This window comes from Falco rusticolus, chromosome 15 (genome assembly GCF_015220075.1).
Source record: "Falco rusticolus isolate bFalRus1 chromosome 15, bFalRus1.pri, whole genome shotgun sequence".
Classification (NCBI taxonomy): domain Eukaryota; kingdom Metazoa; phylum Chordata; class Aves; order Falconiformes; family Falconidae; genus Falco; species Falco rusticolus.
This window is the reverse complement of record NC_051201.1, coordinates 17,495,635-17,505,889: the sequence shown is the minus strand read 5'-3', so window position 1 is coordinate 17,505,889 and position 10,255 is coordinate 17,495,635. Positions and strand designations below refer to the sequence as shown.

Sequence of the window (10,255 nt, the reverse complement as noted above, 5' to 3'; positions counted from 1 at the left end):
AGAGTGGCTTGGGGGAGTGCCTCCACCAGCTCCCTCAGGACTCTTGCATGGATCCCATCCATCCCCATGGACTTGTGCATGTTTAAGTGGAGAAGCAGGCCACCGACCATGTCCTCCTGGACTGTGGAGACTTCATTCTGTTCCTCATCCTCAGTCTTCCAGCTCAAGGTACCCAGAGTACCCAGAGGGAAGCTGGTCTTGCTATTAAAGAGTAAGACAAAGAAACCATTAAGTACCTCAGCCTTTTCCTCATCCTCTATGGCAATGTTCCCTGACACATCCAATAAAAGCTGCAGATTATCCTTGGCCCTTCTTGTGTTTCTAATGTATTTATAAAAACTTTTCTTGTTATCTTTTTCAGCAGTGGCCAGCCTGAGTTCTGGCTGGGCTTTCGCCTCTGTAATCTTCACCCTACACAACCTCCAGACATCCTTACAGTCCTTCAGAGCTGCCTGCCCCTTCTTCCAAAGGTGGTAAACTCTCCTTTTTGCCCCGAGTTCTGGCCAAAGCTCTCTGTTCAGCCAGGCTGCTCCTCTTCCTCACCAGCTCGTCTCTTGGCACGTGGGGGCAACCTGCTCCTGCACCTTTAAGCCTTCCTTCCTGAAGAAAGTCCAGCCTCCCTGGACCTCTTGACCCTTCATAATGATTTCCCAAGGCACTCTGTCAACCAGGCTCTTAAACAGACCAAAATTGGCCCTCTGGAAGTCCAAAGTACTGGTTCTGGTCACCCTCCTCCTTACTTCTCTGAGGACTGAAAACTATCACTTCATGATAGCTATGCCCAAGACATTGTCTGATCACCACATCACCCACAGCAGGTCCAGCAGGGCACCTACCCAGCTTGGCTCAGTGACCAGCTGCATCAGGAAGTTATCTTCCACACACTCCAGAACTCATAGGCTTTTTCCTCTCTGCTGTGTTGTATTTCCAGTGGACATCTGGTAAGCTGAAGTCCCCTACGAGAAGAAGGGCTAGCTGTCTTGAGACTTCTCCCAGTCGCTTGTAGAATGTTTCATCTGCCTCTTCGTCCTGTTTGGGTGGCCTGTAACAGAGTCTCACCATGATATCTGCCTTGTTGGCCCTCCCCCTCATTCTTACCCACAAGCACTCAACCCTATTGTCAGCATCATTCAGTTCCAGGCAGTCAAAACACTCCCTGACATACAGAGCTACTTGGATTTTTGGGACTTCTGCAGATTTCCAGCCTTGTAATAGGTACTTGGGGAATCCTGCCCCAGATAGTCTTTCTCTCTCACATACTGAGGTTTCACTAATTTGCACCCTCAAGATCTATTTAAAGTCCAGAAGTAATGAGGTGGACTTCGTGTCAGTAAAATGAGATGGAGCTAACTGCCAGCGGTGAGGCACGTACGTCGGGACGGGGCTCGGAAGCCAGTGTCCCATCTGTAGGTTAGCATGTAGGGGACCTCCTCTCTTCTTCATTCAAAGCCTGTAGGCAGGTTTCTTTCCCACAGATAATAGCACAAAGCACAGGAGCCTTTTGTAACCTGTTTGCTGTGAGGCCTAACCAAAAAGTCTCCTGAGTCTTAATAAAGGTTGCAATCATCCTCAGTGCAGTTCAGTTTTGCAATAAAGGCTGATGCATTTCAGCAGCTTTTGAGTTTCCCAGAGACAGGCTTTGCCTGAGCAAGGAGACATGGGATCTGTGGAAGACAAGGCATCATTTAGTCTTCATCTCAAGGAGTGGTGGGATTTTTCCACACCACCTTAGAATTTGTTACGGTGGGTTATGCCTTCAGAAAAACTAATTTATATTTCTCAAGTAGAAAGTGGATCATAAGTGCTCTCTCTTTTTATACAAAGCCAATGCTATCAGCCCACAAGGCAAATCCAGGGAGGTTTCTGCTTTCCATTTACCGTACTTTTCAATTGATTGGTCAGTGGTGTGTATCCTTTTTCAGTTTCTTTATTCCCTCTCTTTCAGACTTGGTATATCATTGCCTGAAATCCTGAGGGTAACATTATAGATTTCTTTTTCTTTCACACAGAGACCTTTAAACACACAACATGCCTGAATTGCCCCTCCATCTAGCTTTAATTCAGTCTGGGTGTGTAGCCCAAATCACAGACTGAACACTATAATATTGCTTCTTTACACAATTTAAAAGGTTGGACTAAAAAAGGGAACAATCCTTGTCATAGGTGTGCATAACAAATATAGCACAGCTGGAGGTTTAAGAATGGGAGAATATCTCAATATGAGGTGTTACAACCAAGTTTGGTTTGTAATTAAATCAAAAAGTACATGAAAAAAGAAAAGCTTTAGAAAGCATGAGGATCATGGAAAGGTATGGGTGGAAAATAAAATAGGAGATTTTCAAAGCTAAAGTTTTGTAGCTAGAGAATTACACCTGCCATCCAGTGTGGATATTTATTTGGGATAAATAAAATAGCAGTTGAGACTGCTGAAATGCATATATCAATCATCGGCAAGATAAAGCTGGTGGGGAAGATTGAAAGATTACAGAACAAAGGGAAGAGTGCAAGCAAAAGGAACAAAATAAAAGAAGTTTGTGCAAAGAGCTAAGATAAGAGACTTTCTGAATACAAAAGAAACGAGGTCACTGGAGAAAGCAGTAGAGTTTGAGACATTGCAAAGGTAACCTACCTTTGGTTAAGAGAAATGTTTTTCAGATGTTAAGCGTTTTGACTCAGTTTTCTCAATGAAGATAAGGATAATACAAATAAGAAAGAAACACAAACAGAAAAAGAATAAGGCATTAATATAGACACAATACTGACAAAATCCAGGACTTTAAAAAATCAACCCCGATTTCTGTGAGAAGTTCAGACACTCAGGAGCAGACATGAAGGTGCTGACCATGTCATGGGAAATAGCGGCTGGCTGGAAATGCCTGGTGACTTGAAGTGACTTCTAATTCTTGGCAGATTGTAAATCATGCCAGATGTTTTGGACAGTCTGTGGTTACAAGATAATAATTTTGCACACAGCAGTTTCCATTATCCTTGTGTACTATGTGCTTTCTTTTTTTTTTTTTTTTCTAGTTTGCTTTAGAGAGAAGGGCATCAAAATGGGACCAAGTTGAGGCTGATGTGGAGGAGCAGTGATGAGAGGCCACAGACTCATTCTGTTTGAGCAGAGTATTTAATGGTAAATTTAACAAGTAGAGCAGTTGAAGAGGAGAAAGAATCTGCCAAAGCAAGGTTTCCCAGTGCTTTGCTAGTGCTTGTGTTCATCATACCATACATAATCTAACCCAAATTCTTCTATTATAAATACAGTAAGGAAAATTAGACATATGGAGTTTCTGTACAGGCAATTTTGGGTTGTATACACTCTTAAGTAATATGTATCCTATTCATCATCATCCCATACAGTTCCAAATGCTAGGCATATGTAAATTCTCCTTAGAAGGAGAAAACACAAAGATATGCAATGACAATTTTAGATGGAAGTAGAAGTAATTTTAAGAAGCTGACTTAAAAATGTGAGAAAACACAATGAACAGTACCGAGGAGAACAGAAAAGACTATGAGCTCACAATCAAGTAAAGAACATATGAATTATGCCTTCAAAGACAGCACAAACCAATGGACAGCAGTAAGGCTGAAGAGTTTTCAACAGCAAAAAAAGAATGAACAAAAACAATCACAGCAAACTGTGAAATGCAAATACAGAAGCTTCAGGTAGTCTGATATTGGTGAGAGATGACAGTCTTATGGTAACGCTCAAAAGACCAGTCTCTGGTTTCAGTTATTTTAAAGAAAAGTTATCGTACAAACAGACAAGGTTCAAAACCAATGCTAGTATGGTCCAAGGGCAGAGAGACCTTAGTTATTTGTTAAAGTTAGAGAAAGCAGGTCTGTAGAAGAGAGGAAATGAAGAGGTTATCTCACTGAGTCAGAGATAATTCTGAAGGGAATAGGCAGGATAAATGCTACCAGGTTAGTTGAATTCTTCTGAGATGCAAGAAAAAAGGAGCGTGCATGAAAAGAAATCGATGGCAAAAATATTTAGCTGGAATTTCTGACACAAATAGGGGAACAAGTGCATATATAAAATATTTCACTCATGGCAGCAAAAGGAAAAAATATTTGAATCAATGATTTGAAGGGTTAGGGTATATAAGGTTTAAAAATTACAGACATTTAACATTAGCATGTGCAGTGAGCTCTTTTCTTTGCGAATAATTATGCATAATCTTTTTGCAAGGCAGCTCAATTTTAATACAGAGTAAAAGAAGGCAGAAAAACTTTTAAATAGAAATTTTAATTTAGAGGTAGTTATAATTCTGGTTATTGGAAAATTTTATGCAATGATTCCCCAGCAGCACAAGTGTGTTCCATGGAAAGGGGGAGTAAAAGTTACTTCACTAATATATTTTTGTGTCTACCATTTACCCAGTTTGGAAACATGTATAGCAAAAGGCATTGTGTCATCAGAGGAGTTATTTGTTCCTTTAAAAACCCAATAATTTAATCTTGCATCTATGCAGAGGAGTACACAATTGCACACACCAAATAAAACACAACTCAGGAATTTACCTGTTGTAGCTGTGAAGAAAAATTGTAAGAGCACTTCAGGGATGGTGCTTCCTGAGAGCCTCCCTGTTTCACCGGCAGCTCCCCTTATGCTTCAGCCATGGCCCTCTTCTGTAGCACAGCCCTTAATGGAAAGTGCTAACTGGAATGTGAAGTAAAAGGAACACATACATTAATTTCTAACAGGAGACAAGAGACCTCCTGGTTTAATGGCAAAATGGAGCATTCCACCTGTGGGTGCTACAGCCTAACACGTGCTGTATTTGCTTTTATACTTAGGAGTCACGCAAAAGCTCAGATGAGGCTGTAACATCATGCCTACAAATGGGAGCCTTTCTGCCAGGGTGATGATGGATTGTGAGATTCACTCTATCAGACAGAAATCTTAATCTTGAATAAATGAAGCTCAGGTGTCATGCAAGACCACTTCCATGCATCCAAAGGTGACCGTCTGTATAGAAGCTGTCAGCAGAGGTCCCTATGGTCTGCCGAAACCTGGATCTTCCATTTTTCTCTGAGGATATGAAGATGGGCAAAAATGTAAATTAATAGTAAATGATGAAGCAAATTGAAAAGTGGAGAGGTGTATGATTGTAAAGATGATCGAATATTGAATTGCTGTACATTGACACAGGAACATTGATTACTGTAGATTTTAAATATGCTGGGGGGGGGGGGGGGGGGGGCGGCGGGGAGGGGGGCATCCTCTGTCCAGGACATGTGCTTCTAGTATGTGTGCTTAAGAAGTTGAAATAGATGTGCATAACCCTAAAAAAAACCCTATAGACTCAGAACCGTTCCTGAAACCTGCCTAGATTGGGGTTTACTTCACTAAGCTTATAGAAAAGAGAGGATTCTCCCTTCTCCTTCTCAGGCAAAGTGGGTCCCAAATTGGTTTGAATCCTGGTAATCCAGCCTGAGGAGTGAAATATTCTTGAAAAAAGGGGGTACGCTGTCTGCAGTACAGACTATGCCGGGGCTGCTGCCCTTAAAGGCATATCCAAGCTGGCTTTAAATTAGGTTGCTCAGCTAGTAATGTAGCCACGGCAGCACAGAGCCGGCATAGGGCAAGCTGTTTACCCAGTTTTTCAGCCATGGAACAACATTCACATCAGTGAATGCAGTGGAGACATACCCAGAATAAGAATGTGATTTATTCTTTCAATGTGAGAAGCAGCTATATGTTCAACAAAGGCTTTCCTTAGACTAATGGCCAAAGTAGGCCCCAGTGCAGCTCGTCTATAGACTATAGAGAAGAAAGGATTGTTTGTTGAGGCCCAACTGTCCCCAAAAACCAGTCTGCTGAGTGGATTCCGTCATGTATGAGTTCTCTGCTCACTTCATTGTCACGGGTGTTTCCGCAAGCCTGCCATGCACAGCATAACTGGGGAATTTACTACAGCAGTTGCTGATAGAGCAAATAATTCAAAGTCCTGTCACAGCTTGAAAAGAACAGATGACTACTATAAACCAGTTTAATATATATAAGATATTGTTTACTGATGGAATACAGGACAATGTGATTTTCTATAGAACCTCTCATTCTCAAGGAACGGCAAAGCATTTAATGAAGGGATGAGTTAGAGTCGTGGTTGTTCAGGCCAGAGCATGGCTGGTTTAGCGTTTCAATGCAAAATCATTATGTGCTCAGCAGTAGCTCACAGGGCCATGGCCAGCACGGGCTGTCATGCTGAGGCAGGGGACACTGGCCCTGAGATTGTCTTTGTCCCCTTGAACTGTTTGTGGTATTGCTTACCCTCTCCTTGGATGGGTACCAGAGGAAGAAAGAAGGAAACTTTTGTTAATTCTGAGCATTTCCCCAATGCCAATGACAATAACTTTGACCATGTGGCACCTTTAATAGTTAATTGCAAGGGCTGCAACTGGGTGAGCTCTAGTTTGTGTGTAGGAATTCTGTTCTCCACAACTATTTTCTTGGTCAGCATGTGCCTTCTGTATTCTTGTGAAACATGGGCTCTCCTGTTCCAGTGAAGATAGCTACCCTTCCCAAACAGTTGAAACAGCCAAGAAGTACAAGTACACCATTTTCTTTCCCGGGAAACTTGACTTCAGTTATATTTGAAAGCCATTTATGCATCTAATTCATGTAAACTAATGCTCCTGAAAACTGCTGCTTTTTAACCCCAGTTTATTATGTCACTCATTTTGGATGCTACTCATTTCCAGCCTTTTGAAATACTGATTTCGTTTGCATATCTCTAGCACTGATTCTTGGATGTAACAGTGCTGTTTCGTTTGCCTTTCTTAGTATTAGGTTCAGGTTTAGGTTATCATTACAGAAAAGCAAGACCACTCTTCCCAGCAATGATGTGTCTCACCAGTGTATTGCAAGTACATTCAAGCACGTGATGCAGAGCAAATGGTCATGCTTGAACCAGCTTGCATGTTTGAACTGCATGGGTTTGGTGTTTGTACAATTTGCAATAAACTTGGCTGGAAGGGTAAGATGGAAGCAATCACCCTTAAATAAAGGCAATCAGCTGAAGGACGTAGTGTAAATCTAGGAAGCTTGCAGAAGAAGGGAAAAAACGCATGCTTTCAGTTGTCTTAGGTGAAGCTTGGTTATAAACCATGTGCTAGAGCAGAGACTAGTCCAAAAGGGGCTAAAACTGCTGAACCAGAAGATCATACTGCTCATTTGACATAGAAAATGGTTTTACTCTGTTCTGCTGCCTGCCGTCTCTGAATAGCACATGCAAGTTTTCCATTAGTGGGGGAAATTTATTTAGTTGGACTAATATTGTTCTTTTTCTGTCTGTAAATAATACCAAGGTGGCACTGAAATCACAGCTATTAACCTTTGAGATCTATATGGCCTGAAAACAATGGAAATGGCTTTTGTCCTATGCTGCTGTCATTAGGGACATTCAAATCGCTCTCCTTGGTCTGCAGCAGACAGTATTGTTCTTATAATATTCTGGGAACCTGAACCACAGTGTGGATGAAACAAAGCCTACCAAAGCTTGCTGAGCAGATGCACAGCCTTGGATGTTGCAGGCAGTGTGGCTCATCTCTGAATTGCAAGTGTTTCCCGAGTTCAGCTCTGTGGCAGATGAGGCAGAACTCCAGGAGCAGTGTATCTGCCCATGGCTGGCCACACGGTATCCCTGTATGGGCGCTGTGGCTTTATGGTAGCAGCAAGCTGTAGGTAGGTAAACGTTGGGTTTCTGAGGGAGGTAGCTGGAGGCAGAGTTTCATTCCAGAACGCCCTGCAGTTTCTCTAAGCATGCAGCTCTCGGCACAGACGAAGCCCAGGCTTTGTGAGATTCTGACTTACTATTTGTCCCATGCATTATGTACTTACTATGCAGGCACTGGCAACGTGCAGCTGGCAGGACATGAAGATGCCATGGCACCATGGTCAGAAACAGCTGGACTATGATGGTAAAATGCAAAAGATCTGGAAAGACCTGAGAGGATGATTTCTCAAGGGACAGGGAGCAGTTTATGGAAGTTGCTAGCTACCTACAGTAGCTGCTTTGGAGCTGCTGGGGTCTTAGCACATTATTAATGAGGGGCACTGAGTGCCTTTCTTCAGTATCAGTTTTCTGGCAATTATTTCAATACAAATTAAAAAAAAAAAAAATTGTCCATTCCAATTTTTTAAATACTTCCACTCAGTGATTGTTCAGGCAGCTCGCAGTTGTCTGGGAGCTTTGTCTTGAACAAATACATAACAATAGAATATTTGCAATACTATTTTCCCCATTTAAGACATCATACATTGAGGTTGCAATAAAGCAGATGTGGGGGAGCTAACAGTCTTTTCTGGAGAGCCCTGAATTTGCTCTTTCTGGAATGGCATGCTTTTTAAAGCTAAATTACCACTAATCCTTCAACGAGTGAGTTTCAGGACAAATTTTAAGTTACTTGTTGGAGAATATTCATCTAGAGTTATTCTGAATAGATAAATATGAGATTTTTCAGAAGATGATCAATTATTTCCACTTATCCCTCACAAAGAAGAGCAACTATACATCCTGACTGCTGAAGCCAGTAAAAGGCAACAAAAGAAACCCAGTCTAGGCATTTCACAATAGATACTCACATAAATACTCACGATTTATAGGCCAGTAAGGTCTCATGCTTGGGAGCATGAGACACATTCATGGATCCCCAGCTTTGCTCTCCCTGGTCCAGCCCTTGTGTATCATGCTGTGGTGGCTCAGCACAGAACCGTAGCTGCTCTCCAGCCCGGGTGTTTGCTGACCCACACATGGTGAGTGGAGCCCCCGAGCAGGACAGGGGTCATGGCTTCATGATCCGCAAAAGCAGAACTTCTCCTCAGAAGGCTGTTGTGCAGGTCTTCCTCAAATGTGGCTTGTCATTACGGGGCCTCAGGCTTCAGTACTCAGAAATGCGAGCGGTCTGGTTTCAATCCGTGTGAACAGATGCAGGTTTATTGAGAAGACAATACTCATAGGGGTTCTGGTTCAATCACTTAAGCACATCCCTACCTTAGCTGTCTGGTCCATTTAATATGTAATGATACGTACCTTTGGAGAAAGCACAAGCTGTTCATGACACTTAGTGGACAGAATGGGAGGCTGTGCGTGTCAACTTTTTTCTGCTGGAAACTATTCATTCAGGTGACCCTTTTACTGTAAAAGTATGGAATTGGGAGTGAGTCACGCCAAGTCCTTGAGGGGTAGAGTCACCCCATTGCATGCAGAATGTGGAAGAACAGGCGAGAGGGTGGGGAAAAAAGAGCTGCTGCACCCTCGTGCTCCTAATCCCCAAAGCACTGCATCGGGCACCGACGCTCCGCACCCTGGTACGGCGCCCGGGCTGCCGTCGTGTGCTCCTCTTGCTGGCCCAGCCCCGATGCTTCCCCCCACGTTAAGAAGCTGATTTCACAGTACCTCTCTGTGATTGTTTTGCCTGCCTCCCCCCAAATGTCCCATGGTATTGGTGGCCCGCAGTGTCACTGGGCAAATGCCCTTCCCCCTGGGCACACTGTGGGTAAAGCTGCCCCCACTGCCCCCTGTCCCCCTCTCAATTCACCCTGGGGGGAAGAGAAACTTTGCAGAGCTGAAGCCTTGATTGCCACGAAGGGCCTTACAGTTACCTCAGCAGCTGGATGGATGTCACTGGGAGCGAGAGAAGGGAAAAAAATAACCCCACAAAACAAGTTTTGGAAAAATCCTTGTCAGACAATACCTGTTGTAGGAACTGCTTTCAGCGAGATACGAACACATTATCCTTTCCTTTCTGCAACAGTTCTGAGCTGCTTCATTAATAACAGACCTGTTTTGGAGAGTGACAAGATGGGAACCAGCACTGTAATTACACACTGCTCTTTTTGTGAGGACTGCCATAAAAACAACTGTGTATTCTCATTACCTCCAAAGACAAGCAGCAAAACAAATTTCTAACACCTTGCCCTCCATTACAGCTGGACACTGTTCCAGAATGGCATGAATCATTCAAAAGTGAAAATGTAGCCAATAGAAATGTTATTCAGTAGACTTCATACAAAAGAAGGCATTTCTACTTGCCTAATTAAAGGATAATGGAAAAAAATATGTATCTTCTTGGCAGCAGTTGTGGAAGTACATCGCTTTTTTTCTCAAAAGTCAGATCATCATAGCACAAACAATTTGAAAAAGAAAAATGTTTCCTTTTCCTGGAGTTGAGTAATTAAAAACTTTCTCCCTGATCAATTCACCAAACACCAAAGGAGACATTCCATGGCTCTTTAGTACCTGGA

The 10,255-nt window shown here is 42.8% G+C and overlaps 1 long non-coding RNA gene across 1 annotated transcript; it reads right to left on the bottom strand.

Annotated features, from left to right (window-relative positions):
• Positions 1-216: 216 nt before the first annotated feature.
• LOC119157882 lies at positions 217-10,255 on the bottom strand. Its single transcript, XR_005107690.1, has 5 exons — positions 9,706-10,255; positions 8,594-9,146; positions 4,528-4,666; positions 2,630-2,680; positions 217-1,664 (listed from the first exon to the last, which is right to left on the bottom strand). It is a non-coding gene; the product is annotated as an uncharacterized LOC119157882 (long non-coding RNA).